This window comes from Etheostoma cragini, chromosome 2, assembly GCF_013103735.1.
Source record: "Etheostoma cragini isolate CJK2018 chromosome 2, CSU_Ecrag_1.0, whole genome shotgun sequence".
Taxonomy (NCBI): domain Eukaryota; kingdom Metazoa; phylum Chordata; class Actinopteri; order Perciformes; family Percidae; genus Etheostoma; species Etheostoma cragini.
In genome coordinates this window covers 3,759,719-3,777,375 of record NC_048408.1, presented here as the reverse complement: position 1 = coordinate 3,777,375, position 17,657 = coordinate 3,759,719, and the positions used below count along the sequence as shown (strand labels likewise).

The 17,657-nt window shown below is 39.0% G+C and overlaps 1 long non-coding RNA gene across 1 annotated transcript; it reads left to right on the top strand.

Annotated features, from left to right (window-relative positions):
- Positions 1-597: 597 nt before the first annotated feature.
- LOC117936755 lies at positions 598-8,855 on the top strand. Its single transcript, XR_004655013.1, has 3 exons — positions 598-609; positions 2,956-2,960; positions 8,793-8,855. It is a non-coding gene; the product is annotated as an uncharacterized LOC117936755 (long non-coding RNA).
- The last annotated feature ends 8,802 nt before the right edge of the window (positions 8,856-17,657 follow it).

Below are 17,657 nucleotides of genomic sequence, written 5' to 3'. Positions count from 1 at the left end.
GACACACACACACAGTTCCCAAATGGCACCATTAGTATAGTAAAAGAAAGGATGCTATACCTTATCATAATTATCATAATGCTATATGAGAATGGATTTCAATACTGTGTAATTCGAGTTGTGGTGAAATGTGACCGATTAGTGTGATTGACTTTGCTCTCATAATTCACATAATGCAGATAATTCAGTGAGACAATTAAAATGGTTAAAAGTCAGCTCTTCTAAGTCACCTTTTAATGAAAACAAAATAATGCAAACTTGGATGTCACCAGTCAAGTTTTTATTCTCACGGTGCATTAATGAAACTCGTTCTGCGGTCTGGGCGGTGAAAACTGTCTCTCCGCATTCTCTCTCCCAACCCAATCTCACTCCCAACTCGTCAATACTGAGGCCAAGGGTCCCGACCCAAAGCATCAAAAAGTGACACCACCCAAAGCATTAAAAAGTGACACCACCCAAAGCATCAAAAAGTGACACCGGTCAAACTCATTTGTTGCCTAATGCAACATGACACATTCTATGACATTGCAGTACGGTATGTAGATACAGGTGTACCCCTCTCACATTGCCATGAATTTTGTTCATGCTTCTCAGAGCATTAAAAATGTGGTGTCTTTGCTGGAACAATGCCCCAGTTTCTCTAGACAATCCACACATGTTGCTGTAAACACTATTCCATCAGTAGAAAGTAGCAGCAGTGAAACGTTCAACAGCTCTGGATTATCCATTGTAAACAGGACTTTGAACATCACAAACAAAATTCAGGTCACCTGTATTGTCTTAGATTGGCATATATGTATATATATATATATATATATATATATATATATATATATATATACATATCAAAACCTCAGCATGTAAGTGAAACTAACTACGTTTAGATACCACTAGAGATGGTTTTTGTGAACGTTTTCATTACTCTACCGGATGATTTCTTTCTGTTGAGACTATCCCACCACACGTTTGGATTCTAAAAGACTGTCCCCAATGGATAACCTCTACTCCATGTTTGTCATGTTTGTGTTTGTCTTTGTACAGTACAAGTGAAGGCTTTCTATATGCTGTTCACAGAGCCGTTTGATATTCTATTTGAAAGACTCAATCAATGCTTTAAATCTCTTGGCATGGCAGATTGAAGATGTGTAAAATAGAGAGTGAAGAATATGTCGCCTTGTATACACACATACTGTGGCTCTGAGAACAGACCAGTCTTGAGAAATTCATGTTCTCATCTGGTCCAGCATGAACAGATGCGGTACGGTGTGTGTTTTCCTCCTCTGAACTCCACAGGATGGCAACATAGCACTACATTATTAGTGTAACCTTTATGTGGTAGGTCATAAATGTTTTTTGGAATGGGAACTTTCTTTTCAAAGCCAGTTTGGTTTGTGCTGGAGCGGTGAGATAATGATTCCATTTCATGTTAATTAGTGGATTGGAGTGAGTGTGTTCTGTGTCCAGGTGTTGGGAGGGGGAGAGAGAGAGAGACACCTTTCTGAAAGCACAGGCAACATATGAGGGAAGACAACAGCAAGGGCTCTCGCTCTGGGTAATTCTCGATCATTTGAACATTTTTTGCATTAACTATTGATATTGATAGGACCCTTGTTTCATCCATTTAAATAGTGGAGATCTTATTCAGAGTGGTCCAAAGCAGAGATGTTCCGATGCCTAAAATGCTGGTATCAGTATCAGCAAGTCCTGTAGTGTATGCACCGATCTGTTACGACCTAATGTAGACCCTGAGAAAATCTACTTTAATGTACCTTTATTTTATTTTTTTCCATCATAACTGATTGTCAAACTGGATAATAAAAGAAAGTTATACAGGATTGATTTTTGGTGTTTGTTTGTGTTTTATAAAGAGTTTAACCTGAGCCACTCGTCGTACACTAAAGATAGAAATCATAGCACATTTTTGATTTGAGATCTTCACTTTTGAGTAAAATAGAAAGACTTCCTTTTCAATTTCTCTAACAATTTGTGCATTTTCTACATCAATGTATGGTGCAAATGTCTTTATTTATGGCAAGGAAATTATAATCGTTTTTTGGATGGGTTGCCCTCGCCCGTTTTGATTACTGGGTGGGGTCACATCCCCATTTTATATCATGCGTATAATCGGATCAGTACGCAACTTCAGGTATTGGACTTGGTATTGGTAGGGCAAAAAATGATATCTGAACATCTTCAGTCCAAAGAATCTTATATGATCAAAAGTTCTATCCAGTGAGTGTGACCTGGTTAAACCCCATGCCTGTCCTCGGGTTCTGCTGTTGTACATGTGCTGTGGGTTGGATTGGACCGCCTCTACCAGCAATTCAAATATATTTCATTTTTACAAAATGGATTGAGAGCTAAACATAAGAAAAGTTCTGACATTTACCCACGTAAGATGTGATTGCATTAATTACATGATTGGGGGGTCGCAGTAGCCCACTCACTCTGACATCTCTCATTTCTGCATGAACTGAGTGTGTGTGTGTGTGTGTGTGTGTATGTTTGTTTTAGGCCTGTGTGCAGAGATTTCTAACAAACTGTTAGAAATTGTAATCCAAATTGGGGGATCAATAAAAAGTATTAAAAAAAGGTATGTATTGTATGTCAAATAATGTTACACTGTTGTATAACATATATACACAATAATCCTAATTGTACTAATTGTATTTTGAAGAACAAAAAAAACATGCTCTGAAAGAGAAATTATCTTTTCCTGAATAGGCTGTATAATTAATAGTGGACGTGGTACTATTATTTTATAATACTGAATAAATATAACTGTAATTACAAAATAATCACTTCCACATGATTTTTGTATTTACTCGTACCAAAAAAATATAAAACAACTGAATAGAGAACAGAGAATTAAGACCAGAGTAAAAAATAATTAACCAAAAGTGATTTCGTAAACGTGATTAATATTTGGGTTATGATAGAAATAAGAACGAGTAGGCAAGGTGTTTCCGTTTTTCTAAATTGACCCTGAGCATGTATGAAAGGAGAAGTGAGAATGAGTCTATTGATTTTGTTTATCTTTGGACCAACATGTCCGATGAAATGAGGTTAAAGGGGACCCTTCCACTTCCTCTCACTTCTAGCACCTCAGACCAATACTCCGAATCAATATCAGAATAAGAATATGTTATTGATCTGCTTAGGGAAATTATTCAGTTGCAGTTACTCACAGTCACATTCAAGACAAAATTAGAGTAAGAAAAGAGCAAGTCAATGAGTGTGTGAAGTAAATAAGTAACAGATGTCCAATAAGACATAAATGAAAAAAATGTATTTACGGACATTAATAAAAATGTGATTAGGTTACAAAGATTGTTTAAATGGATTGTACAAATTCTATTACAGTGCAGTGTACAGTACGAATACAACTAGCAGCAAACCTTCCTTCTGTGGAAATTCTTACTTTTGGCTCTTTGCACGAGACAAAAGGTGTCATGTTTTTAAGATCCCTCAGCAGTCCGAACTGTTTCAAAGGCTGTTCCTTCATAAGCAGGAGGAAACAAATCCCTGGAAATACTTGCAGCTTTAATAAAGAAGATAAATAAATATGGCATAAATTATCCACATCTGTTTGAGTTCTATGTTGAAGACAGTAGACCACATGTTTATTAGAGGACAATGCCAGTTGTTAATTACAAAAGAACAATTACAAAATTAGCAGTGTGGGGTTTGTGCAGGCCACAGAGGGTCTTGATAACGGAGCGTGCATGTTTTCATATCCGTGCCACTCTGCTTGGCATTTGAAACCATTGTAATACTGCCTGTTAATCGGCTCTCGGCGTCATTATGCTGCTCTGTCGGCATTCTCCCAGCCGCTTTGGGTGACTTTCGGACGGCCAAATAAAAACAAGACGTTTGCATAATTGATATTTCATGGTTTGGCACTTAAAGAATATCTCATCAACACAGATGACCCGCGCACTCTCATGTGCACACGTAAACACACGCATGCAAACACACAGCAGGGCATTTCTTCAGAGGAGAGCTGATAAACACAGAAGAAGATACAGTTTTGGGGAAACAACACTCAAATAAGCACACATAAAGGGCACATGTGGACATGCCTTGAAATTCACAAAATGTCCTTTTTTTACAAACTTTTATTGTTGTAATTTGACTGATTACACATGGTAGTGTTAATGTTAATTTTGTATACACTCCAAAATCTGTTTTCGTGACTGTGGTCTCTCATTGCTGTAAAATTGTTGGTTAAAGTCAAATCAAGACATGTTTACCCCATAATGTGTGTCTCAACACACTCAATAACAAAAAAGGGAACAACATTGTTTACAACAAAGCAGCATTAAGAGTACATAACAAATAATACTAAAAAGAGCCAGTCGTTTTTCTATTTATTTTTAATTATTTTGTAAGCTGAGTAATTATATTTTCTAAAAGTTTCCAGAAGCGTGTCCTTGAAGGTAGCTGCAGTCTTATGAATAGCACTTGAGGATGGCTTGTCTGTGTTGGCTGAAAATACAAGTATCAAAGTTCATTCTTAACTTTGGAAATAATAGTTTGACAATTCCTACTATTTTCTATTTTCTATTAAAGCCAATATAATTGGGGGCCTCAAAAATAGTGTATTTTTCTTGGAGTCTTGGACAGCTTAAATGCCAATGTCTTTCATACTAATATATATATATATATATATATATATATATATCTATAGATATAGATATAGATTTATATATATAGATACATATATATGATAATAGTTGAAGAATTATTTAAAACTCATACAGGTCAATTAGGTTGTGGTATATTTATGAACATTTGGGTTTGTTTCTGGCCACAATTTACTGTCCACTCCAAAAAAACAACTCACTAACTGTCGCAAGCACACACGCACACACACACACACACACACACACACACAGAGGGAGGATGCATAGAATTAGGGACGTTTTGACATCACCACTCAATGGACACGATGAGAGACAGACACACAGGGAACAATTATTGATTGTCTCATTTTGAAACCACACACACACACACACACACACACACACACACACACACATTCACACACAGAGGGATGTGAAACAGCAGCCAATCGGAAAAGATAAGGCTGCTCTCCTGATCGCATTTACATAATGATGTAATAAACTTAAGTAAGCTGCCTCCCAAAAAACTACTGATGGAACTGCACTCACACACCCATACATACACACACAACACCTCAACCAGTTTACTGTCATAGAGGAGTAAAAGAAGGGAATTTCACTTTTCTTTTATAAAATATGACTCAGAAGGATTAATCAATTATCAAAATAGTTGGCGATTAACTAATACATTAATCTTTGCAGCTCTAACACACACACAGACACACACACAGACACACACACACACACACACACACACACACAGAAGAAAGAAAAAGAAACTTGGATGTGCCTATGGCAGAGGTGACACTGACAGTGGCACATCCAAGTTTGTTTTTCTTTCACGTGTTTGTTTGTTTGTGTGTGTGTGTGTGTGTGTGTGTGTGTGCGTGCACGGGTCAGAATTCCCTGGACCACTGAAATGTTCTTGTGGCCAGTGAGAATACGCTCTACTGAACCATGTCACCAAGAGAGAGACAGAGAGAAGCAAACACAGAGCGAGAGATAGAGATAGAAACAGTGAGCGGCGGGATGATCGACATAGACAGAATGTAGAAAGAACAAGAAAGAGAGAACAAGAGTGACCAATGGAAATATCTGCAGGGAACAAATGAAAGATGGACAAATGGACATGGAGGCAAGAGAGGAGCTTGGGGAGAGAAGAGAAGGCAGTGACAGCACCACAGCAGCCTCAATCTGCATCTGTACGCTTGTGTGTGTCAGTGTGTGTGAGAGAGGGATGGTTTTAATCTATTTATTAAGGGGACGTGAGCTGAGATCCATGCTCGGATTTAGAACTGCCCGCTTCACATTCTCACGCTTTCATGCGTTCACACTGGGAGCTGCCGGGTACAACCACAGTATTCTGCTGGTACTACGGGCCACTGAACAGACCTCTGGGCTCACAGGCAGGCTGGGAGAGTGTTGGCACAGTGGAGAGGGGGGGAGTAGTCCTTGGTCATATTGCGACCACCTTTAATAATTCATGGCCGAAGAATATATTTGTGTCCAGGCTTCCTCAAAGGATTTTTAAAAGGTTGAAAATGATTAAAAAAAAAAAAAAAAAAAGTATCAAACGGGGTCTGTGTTATGATCACGTGGTTGGGGGCGTGTAACAGGTTACATTCTTCCTAAGTTCAGTTAATTTTTCCATGTACAGTTTGATGTGCATGAAACAGTTTTAGGAACTGTTCAGTTCATTTTCTATCAATGAGCAGCTAATAGGTGTGGAAGTAAACTCACTGCCAAGTGCATTACGTTTTCTTGTAAAGTAACAAAAGAATGTTGATTGATTGTTGAATTAACGTATCTGGCAAGACATAAAGATTTTAACAGTGAAAGTATCCGTAAAAATGTCACTGACAACGTATTTAAAGGTCCCATGGCATGAAAAGTTCATTTTATGAGTTTTTTAACATTATTATGAGTTCCCCCAGTCTGCGCATGGTCTCCAAGTGGCTAGAATGGTGCTAGGAGTAAACCGAGCCTTGGGTATCCTGCTCTGCCTTTGAGAAAATGGGCCGATCTTTACTCTTGTCCCTCATGAGGTCATAAGGAGCAAAGTGGCAGTTGGTCAAGGCCACACCCTGAGCATCCAACTTGCACCCCGCCCCTACATCTCCTCCTCAAAAGATAAAGACTTAGAAATGGCATATACTACGGAAAGCTCATTGTGGGACTGAGTCGGGTGGCTGTAATTCTAATCACTAAGGTCTAAATAAAAGAGACTTCGGATACAGTATTAGGGGACCACTGAGGTCTAAATAAAAGAGACTTCAGATACAGTGTTAGGGGACCACTGAGGTCTATATAAAAGAGACTTCAGATACAGTATTAGGGACCACTAAGGTCTATATAAAAGAGACTTCGGATACAGTATTAGGGGACCACTAAGATCTATATAAAGGAGACTTCGGATACAGTATTAGGGGACCACTAAGGTCTATATAAAAGAGACTTCAGATACAGTGTTAGGGGACCACTGAGGTCTATATAAAAGAGACTTCAGATACAGTGTTAGGGGACCACTGAGGTCTATATAAAAGAGACTTCAGATACAGTATTAGGGGACCACTAAGGTCTATATAAAAGAGACTTCGGATACAGTATTAGGGGACCACTAAGGTCTATATAAAAGAGACTTTGGATACAGTATTAGGGGACCACTAAGGTCTATATGAAAGAGACCTCAGATACAGTATTAGGGGACCACTAAGGTCTATATAAAAGAGACTTCAGATACAGTATTAGGGGACCACTAAGGTCTATATAAAGAGACTTCAGATACAGTATTAGGGGAACACTAAGGTCTATATAAAAAAGACCTCAGATACAGTATAGGGGACCACTAAGGTCTATATAAAGAGACTTCAGATACAGTATTAGGGGACCACTAAGGTCTATATAAAAGAGACTTCAGATAAAGTATTAGGGGACCACTAAGGCATATATAAAGAGACTTCAGATACAGTATTAGGGGGCCACTAAGGTCTATATTAAATCTTCAAAGAGCCCCATGTCTTTAAATACACTTTTGGGACAACAGCAATATTGAACTTTTTTAAAAAGCACTATTTTATAGGGATGGGGTTACAAGTTTGTTAAGCCACAGAGAAAGTTAATCTAAGTGTCCAATGTATTACTCAAGATAAACCAAAAAGATCTCAAACTTTCATTTTACCTCAACATGATTTTATTTCTATTCACAAAAATCTCTCCACAGCAATAAAGAAAACATTAGCTTCAATAAAGAAAGTACTCTGCCAAGAAACAACCTCATATTTTAATCACTTGGTATGAGTGAGGAAATCCTCTGATTTTGGCATTAGTTGGTGTGTATTCTCCCAATTAATAGGTTGGAAAATCTGTAGTACTCAAAGATGAAATAGGACACTGTTGGATTGGGTCTGTTTGGGTTTGTTGACAAAAAGTCAAATAGAGTACAACTCCAACCATTTTTCAGTAGTTGACTAATCTGCCCTTGATCAATAGTGCTAAAGTTGCTTTAACTTAATTATAAACATTAAATATTAATAAGTAAAAAAACAAGTATGTAATATTTTTTATATCATTAAAAATGTTATTCATGTTGGAGTGCTATTCTGGGATAATGCAAAAAGGCTCTGGCCTAATTGTACTTCTCTAAATAACTGTCCTGGGCGGCGCTATACCCCGATAGTGGAGGCAGTGAGAGGGAAGAGACATCTGGCATGTGAGAGACGCACCAGATGTCAGGCTTTATCCCAGCAATTTACATCTGGCAGGCTTAATAGTATGGGGGATCAGAGATAAATTGTGACATCCTAGTGTGTGTCTTCATTCATGTCTTTATGCGTTAAAGAGACTGCAAAAGCTACATACATTTTGTTTTACAGTAGTCAGGAAAACAGCACAGTTGAAGAAAAAACTCAAATCAACTTGAGCAACTTGTTGAAAATTGAAAAGGGTCAAAGTGACGTGTTCTCATAAGGCCGTCCTCCTCCAGAAAAGGGCTGAAAAGGTAGTTTGTGCAAGGATGCTTTTCCAACCCATATTTATATTTGTTGCGGCAACCTCTAGTGGCCGTGGTATTATGATTGGAACAAAGCAGCAAGTCAGGTGACGGAGTATAAAGAGCAAGAAAGTTCAGGTAGGGAGGAGATTGGCGTGGATTGATGTGTTAAACTAAAGCAGGGCGCCCAGATGGCTTGGTCGGTAGAGCGGGCGCCCTTGTGTAGAGGTTTACTCCTCGACTCCAGTTTGCTGCATGTCATGCCCTTCCACTCTCCCCTTTCATGTCTTCAGCTGTCCTGTCAAATAGGGGCCCAAAAACTAATGTTAAAAAAAACATTCTCATGATATTGTATGAAATGTATGCACGCCTGTATGTTCGATATTGTATCAAACTAGGAGACCGGCGGCTTGTTACGTGACATCGGCTATAAGCTCCATGACGCCAAGCGGAGCTTGAAGCTGTTTACGCTGCTAGAGACAACAGCTCGGTTGTATCAGCCGCAGTTAGTAGATGTGTTTAGCCACTACAATGCTCCGCATGGTGTCCAGCATGGTGCTCCGCATGATGCTGGGTCAGGTCAGCGGTAGCTGGTGGTTCAGTAACCCGAGAATAGGTGACTTTGAACGGGGTACAGGGCTGGTCATTTCGACAGACTCAACACGGTTAAGTTTAGTCAACAAAAAGTTTTTGAAAATGAATAGATACACTATCGGTCAAAAGTTTGGGGTCACTTACAAATTTCCATTTCACTCCATTATAGACAGGATACCAGCTGATCTGGGTGGGGGGCTGATCTTTAATGCAATATCTACATTTCCCATTATCAGCAACCATTCATCCAATGTTCCAAAGGCACATTTTTTTCACTAATCTAATATTATTTAAAAAAAACTAACTAAGAAAACATTAAACAACCCTTTTTGTAATCTGGAAACTGCTGCCCTGGTTTAAAAAAACAAGGCAATTTATCTCAGCTGGGATTCTGTCTATAATGGAGTCCAATGGAAATTTGTGAGTGACAGATTGTTGTTTTGAATAAAAACACTCTTAAGGAACACACAAGTCACTGAGAGGCAAACTCCGGTCCATGGCATGAAAGTCCTGTGTTTAAATGTCAACCCATCCACCATGACCTGCTCCATATGCGGCCAGCCGGGTTGTTATACAGCAGCGGTCATTGTGGTGCACACAGCAAAAAGTAAAATGTTGAAATCTTACGAATTATAGTGCTTAACTTTTCATAGCTTTTTGAACGTATTGTTCATGAGAACAGGCTGAACAAACACAGGGGACTTACAAGATATATACGACCGAGGAGCGGACGTTCTCTTTCACACATGTAGCACACAACAAGAGATTGTCTTTGTCTGTGTTGGGTTTAGACGATTTACAACGCAAACTTGTTCACGATGTTTGCCTGTCACTTGTACTCTTCAACTATCACATATGTTGTTTTGGGAGCTCTTTTGTTTAGGTAGGATGTAGTCTTGTTTTGCCAAACAGCTGAATGAAGTTGAAAGTTGACCTTGTAATCACAAAACTTTTTTATCCTCTTTCAAATTTGTCCACACTTAGCAATATTGTTTACATGCGATACACAATTAAACTAATCACAGAAAACAGGTTGAAAAACTCATTCATTATGCATGCACTTACTTATTCTAATTACTCGCTTGGCTCTCGGATCTGATGCACATGTTTAGACTTAACACTGGAGGCACAGACTATTGTTTTTGTCATTTGGGAATTTTGGTATTGAAATGATTTCCAGAGTATCTTTGGAAAGTTCCAATTTCTGAGCAACCTATTGTGGATGAAGATTGAATATACCTTTTGTTAACCTTTATCTTGCCACGCTAGGTAAACACATGCTGCATACAACAAACTTCTGATTAAGGGTAGATAAATCATTACATCAGGTTTAGCTTTTCAAGATAATAGCCTTTTTACGTCTGCATGTGTATTTGCTTTTAGCTACAGTACCTATAATTGTGTGTGTGTGTGTGTGTGTTTGCGTGTCAGGTGTCGGTAAGGATGAGGGTAAGCTCAAATAACTATTTAACCCCGCAGTGTCCGTGTGCATGTGTGTGCATGGGTCCATTCAGCCATATTCATTTTATCTGACACCAAACTCCTAGACTCTGTCAAATCAATTATTATCCCTAGCATTAAGACGCACACACACACACACACACACACACACAAAGACAGACAAAAAATGTAAAATATTTTTTTCTGACTCAATGAAAAAGACAGACACAGACTGTGTGTGTGTGTGTGTGTATGTGTGTGTGTGTATGTGTGTGTATGTGTGTGTATGTGTAAGAAGGATATATAAAGAGGAAGATGGACATGGAAACCAAGAGTCGAGAGCTCCCTATGCTGCACACTCACAAGTCTGTTTCACGAGCCTGTTGGCGCAGCACATGGTGCTCTCTTACTTGAGAATAAAAGTTTTCAGTCTTTATACAGGGTATAGGCGGCCAAAATGTGTTTCCTCAGGAGGAGGGCTGGTGTGTCCTTTAGAGATAGGGTGAGAAGCTGAGTCATCCGTGAGGAGCTTGGAGTAGAGCCACTGCTCTACTCCAAGCTGCTTTCCGCGTCGAAAGGAGCCAGTCGAGGTTGTTCGGGCATCTGGTAAGGATGTCTCCTGGGCGCCTCCGTAGGTAGAAGGTGTTCCAGGCACATCCAGCTGGGAGTAGGCCTCGGAGAAGACCCAGGACTAGGTGGACGCCTCGGGATTCCCCAGTTGGAGCTCGTTAATGTGGCTCAGGAAAGGGAAGTTTGGGGTCCCCTTCTGGAGCTGCTGCCCTCGCAACCCGACACCGGATAAGTGGACAGAGGTGGATGGAGGGATGGAGTCTTTATACATTCTTTACAGACTCAAGCATTAGAATGATCATCCCAGTTTTTTTATTTTTTTATTTTTATATTGATGTGTCAAGAGAGGCCACCGTGATGCAATTGAGGGCAACACGTAAAGAAGTCAGTAAGAAAATGCTCAGGCCAGTGAACAAACTCCAGTGGCAGAGACCAAAGCCTTAGACTTGGAAGTGCTGACTTGTATCCCCTGCTAACTGTCAGCCTGTTGAAGCCAGAACTTCCTACCAAGTTACTGAAACACCAATCCGTTTGTAGGCATTCAAATGAAAACCAAAAAACTATCGAGGTTATTTGCCGCAAGGTTGTCTGGGGGGTTCAATGAAACTGCCAATTTGTGTGAAGTCCTGTTCTGTGCTTAACCCCCCATCAAAGCAAAATTACTTAACAATTAGTCAATCATTTAGTTTATTGATTTATTTAGATCATTACATTGCCGACCAATGGGTACAATGGAATGAAATGATGAACAGTGTCAATTGTAGTAACAGTAAAGATAATAGAACTATGACTAATGATAAAAATGGTAGTAGCACAGGGCGTTGAGCAGAACCAGCTTAACGATCCAGGTGCCACCACAATCCAAGAAACTCTGTGAGCCCTGTGGAACACCATGGCTAACTTTAGTGTGCATGGAGGATTCATCGTTCGACTAAATCCTCCAGCTTAGTGTGGTTCCTTACATGCCAATTAAATGTTTGAGTCTCTGTAGTACCATGCATACTATGGTCAATAGTGTTGAATGTAGCACAAAGATCTAGTAAGACAAGTAGGGAGACAAGTTCTTTGTCTGAAGCAGGTAGAATGTCATTTGCTAATTTCACCAGTGCAATTTGTACGCTATTATGCGCTCTAAATTCCGACTGAAAATCCTCAAATAAACAATTGTCATGCAGAAATAACTGACCAGCGACTACCTTCTCAAGGATCTTGGAGAAAAAGGGAAGAGTAAATATAATTCTATAGTTGGCTAAGACCTCCGGATTGGGGGTGTTTTTTTTCAGAAGAGGTTTTATCACAAGTACTTTAAATGACTGTGGTGCATAACTTGTTAATAGAGACGTATTGATCATATCTAGCAACGCAGTGAAGAAGAATTAACCAAGGGTAAAACTTCTTTAAGGAGCATCGTTGGGATCGGGTCTAAGAGACAAGTAGATGGCTTAGCTGTAGAAATCTTTTCTTTTAGTTAACTGGCAAAGGTTAATAGGAGAAAAGTAGTCTAAATAGGGTTAATGTTTCTGAAAATCAATTAGTACATTTTGAACAATTTCATCTCTATACTAGTTGTCAATGTCAACGTCAATTTTATTTCTATAGCACATTTAAAAACAACAGCAGTTGACCAAAATGCTGAACAGGGTCAATGTTGTAATTAGGTCACAAAAGAAGTTCCCCAAGTCGTCACTACTGAGAGCTGAGAGGATGCATAAATGGCTCAATAGAGCTGTGACTCTCTGACAGCCTGGGTAGAGTAATGAAAAAGTATTTAATATATCCCGTCACTTCAATACAAGCAGGTGGAGCACAAATATCCATACTTACAGTTTGAATTGTTTATTATATCAGCAGAACATAATGTTTGGCCAGACTCTGGGCTGTGGAGCGATGATAAGGTAGCTTCCCCCTGTCCGACGTCTGCAGGTGACTCCTGGGGTGGTGGTGGGGCTGAAAGCAGGAAGTGATACGGGTGCAGGGCAGCAGCTTCGACACGGCAGAGATGGGGAAATTGTGCAACTTAACGCGCCTGTTGTCCTTGGCTCAAAATTCACCCGTTTTACAAAAACTTTCCATCTAAGAACTAGGACAAAAAAAACTTTGAAAACTTTGACAAATGTTGGAAATAGCTGCAAAAACACTGACAAAAACTGGTTGGGAAATGTGTCAAAAAACAGACAAAAAAGCAACAAAAAATTCGAATAAATTTGACAAGAAAAGTCTTAAAAAACAATAACTAAATGTTGAATTTTTGACCCAGAAAAACTAAAAGTTGTACGGCCGACAGGAAGACAAAACAAGGGTTAAACAGACATCATAAGTTAAGGTTAGTTTTTGAAAGAGATTTGAGGACTTTCAAAACGTTTCAGCTATCTCTTTACCCGTTAGTCTGGGACAGATTTGGATTGATCTGAACATTTTGATGTTAAAATGCATGATGATCAGTTTCATGCAAATACCCTAAAAAAGTAAATTTAAAGGGTAAACGTTTTTTCAACCCTATTTCCCTATGTTTTTGTGTCTAACTGACTGATGGGAACAAACATCTTTGACATTGGTCCAGTAAAAAGTGAGGTTGCTGCAGTCAGCAGCGGCAAAACAAGCTACAATAGAAGTAAATAGGGAAATTGTCAACATTGTGGAAAGGATCCCTTCAGAGACAGACCTTTAAAAACCTCTTTAAGACCTTTCTTTTTAACCAGAAAAAGCTCAGAAGTCACTAGCTGAACCCACCAGACTCCATTTAAAAAAAAAAACGTGTATGTGCATAGAGCCAACACATTTTCACATGTCATTGTTATGGTTGGACAAGTAGAAAGAAGACCCAAAACTGCTTTTCATTGTTTCATTTTTATTTTTGTTTAATTTTCTGTTGACTATGATTGAAGTGTATTTTACAATGTTAAAATTACTGTTTATTTGCATGGAGTCTGGTGGGTTTGGCGAACACCATTTCACTGATATTTTTATGTTTAAACAAAAGGATCTTTCCCTTCAACAGAAAGGTCGACCCCATTAGAAATCCTTTCCAAAATGTTGTCAGACACTTACAATAATAATCTGAGCTGGTCAGTGGCAAAACAAGCACTTTTTTAAAGGTGGAAAATTACCCTGTTAACTTATTTTGGGTGGCAGCAGCTCAGCCTGTAGCAAGTTGGGTTATGAACCTGAGGGTTGCTGGTTCAAGTCCCCGTGCAGAGTGGGGTTTGGTAGCTGTAGAGATGCCACTTCACCTCCTGGGCACTGCCAAATGCTCTTGAGCAAGGCACCGTGCCTCCCCCCCTCCCAACCGCTCAGGGTGCTGGTCCAGCACTGGCAGCCTGCTTACTCTGACATCTCTCCATTTGTCCATGGATTGGTCCTGACTATGTGTGTGTACATCAGACCTGTGTGTAGTGATTGCTAACAGAACGTTAATTGTAATTTCCCCACTGGGGATCGATAAATTATTAAATAAATAAAATAAAATTATACAATGTAGCTTGTTTCTCCACTGCCAACTGCAGAGATCTCGTTTAATATTAGACCAATCTCGAAGCTTCCTGTTATCATCAATCACTTAGACACAATAGCATATGAAAATAGGGTCCATGTTGATAAAAACAGTAGTTACACTTCTTGGGCGGACGGTTCCCGTGCACGGTAAATAAACTTGCCGTTTTTCGGAAGTGCTGACTTCTTTCCTAAATTGTAAGCATTAAACCGTCATAAACACGCTCATGCCATACATCATTTGAAAGCTTAAAGTCTCCTGATTCCATCGAGCCCAAACACGAAGCAATTAGGTGATTCACAACGGTGATAATCATGTTCTGAAGTAAAGAAACACAGAAAGATTTGAGTCTAATCGAGTGTGTGTTTCCTACATGTCTCCTCGTGTCTTTAATCACAGCGGTGAAAGATCGCCAAAAACCTTAGTTTCCTACATCGAAAACACCCTAAGGTATTAGAATATCCAAGCCTTGTAATCCATAATTATCTGGTCCCCTCACAATCTTGTAGTTTCTGGCCAAGTTTCGACGTTCAGAAATCTAGATATTGCATCATTTCTCGGTTTCTATAGCTTGTAACTTTTTCCCTGTGCGGGCTAAAACGAAGGTCGACACACCATTACAATCTGTGGCTTCTGCAGTTTGCAATGAACATTGTTACCAGCCAATAGCATCAGCCTATCAAGAGATACCCTCAAGCTAAGCCAATGATATCGCACAGTCGCCATTGGGCCCACCTGGGAAAGATTGACAGTGGAGCCCACGAATTAGAAGATAAGGTCATAAAACTGGCATCCCTGTGTAGGCAATAAGAAGACGAGTTGATTGATACCAAACATGGCCAACATAAACTGTTCCTGTGTTCTCTTACAGCAGTTTGAAGGCAGAAATATGGACGTCTGATGGCATTTCACCATTTCATAAAATTATGATTACTTATTTCTATAAATCTATGTATGTACTTCTTTCAGACATATCTGTGAGTGATGTGGATGTGTTTTTGTATTTCAGAAGTTTTGTATTTAGCACTTTTTTGGCTTTTTTAGAAATAAGAAATAAGACAAACGCACAGACACATCTGTAGAAATACATTCATACAAAATCCATTTTAAAAGTCATTTTTTTCTGGATTTTTTCTGTTCTAAGTTCAGACATGAGGCTAGAGTACTATTTTAGTATATAGCCCCTATAATATGCTTACAGTAGTGCTTTTTATTAATTTTTCAGATGATTTACTTGGACGGAAATAGAAATTCTGTGTTCTAACCTCTGTAGCTCTGTGTCAGTAAGGCCTAGTGTCACACTAGAAATAACACGTTGAGAGTGTTAACTTCCCAATGAACTCAGGGTCATCACAGAGGGCCAAAGTATGTGGAAACAGCAGCACTTTTTTAAGGGTAAAAATGTAGGTGAGAAAAACATATATTTTCAAGTGTTACTAAAAGGTTATTATAATTATTATTATTATTATTATTAGTAGCAGGTCTAGTGTGCTGTTGCACTAACTGGTGGGGCTAGAGCTAACCCCATAATGAAAAATACAAATTTTAAATGGAAGGCATTCAACTCGGGTGTGACGTCATTCCCAGCTCCAGCCTTCATGTTCCCAGGAATGCATGCATTCTCTCCTGGTAAGGTATCTTCTATGATTGCATGCCTGATGGAAAAAAACAACTATACTTGCTTCAGTACCAAATTCTTCTTGTCATCACATTTGAACAGTTTAAATAGTCAAACTCTTAATATAGTTGCTGTCACCATATGTTTTTCCTTTGTAGGCGATAATTCCCTCAGGAGGCCCTGGAAATCGATTTCCTAATGATTTGCTTCCTTCCGCTCTATATTTGATTTTCCCTTTTTCACTCCTGCTTTAGTATTCAATGCAAACAATGCCTTTTCACTTCCCTCGTCTCCAAACCTCTTATTCCCTTTTCTTTCATTTTGCCCAGGCTACTCCCTGCTCTTTCACAGTACCCTTTCATCACATCTTCTCTACCTTTTATTGTAGCTTTTGATTCTTCTCTTTCCCCATCCCTTAACCTCTTCTGCTCTCTTCTGCTCTCTTTATGTTCTCTCTTTGTTCCACAGGCTTTTGCCATTATTTCCTAACTTTATCCCTCCACTATTTCCATCCCCTGTTCCCATTTTCTTTCCTTCTCTTTTACTTTTTACTTCCCTGACCTTTCTAAAAAAACATTTATCTCCCTTACACATGTGTTTCCTCAGCCTCACTGCAAACATCTCAGCAAAGTGCTTCTTGATTTTAACCTTGCAGTCTTAGTTTAGAATCTATTCAGATTAAACACATTGAATGGGTTGAATGAGATCATTTTAATCAATCTTGCAAGCAAGTGGACTTGAGTCAATTGTGATGATGGTGATGTACACTTTAATGTCAGTAGGAAAAATAAACATTGGTGTTACACAGGGGTGGGGGGAAATACTGATGTAGCATAGTATTGCAATACTTTATGAACTGTATCAATGCACAGCTGCCAAGCATGGATCTGTGTTGCTCAGACCGTCTGCTTGACAATCCCATTCTGGAGCAATACAATTAAGGTGAGATGAACAAACAGAGTACTATAATATATATAAATATTATAATATATATAAATTTAAGTTAGAAAAAAAGGTAATAAAATGCAATATATTGCAGAATGTTGCAATGGGTTAAAAATCCCAATATTATCATACTGTTACATACGTATCGTAACGATATTATATCGTGAGGCCTCTGTCGATTCCCACAACCTAGGCTTACAGTAATTTGTCATGAAGACACGTTCTGTGTATTACAGAAGTGTACAGCGTCACAGCGTCTCTGTACAGCGTGTACAGAGTACAAAGTCACAAAAGAAGAGAGGAAGGGGGCGGGTCTTACATAGAATTTTCATGGGTTCCATAATAATGCATTGATGAATAGTCCATTCGACATTTACAATGCATGTT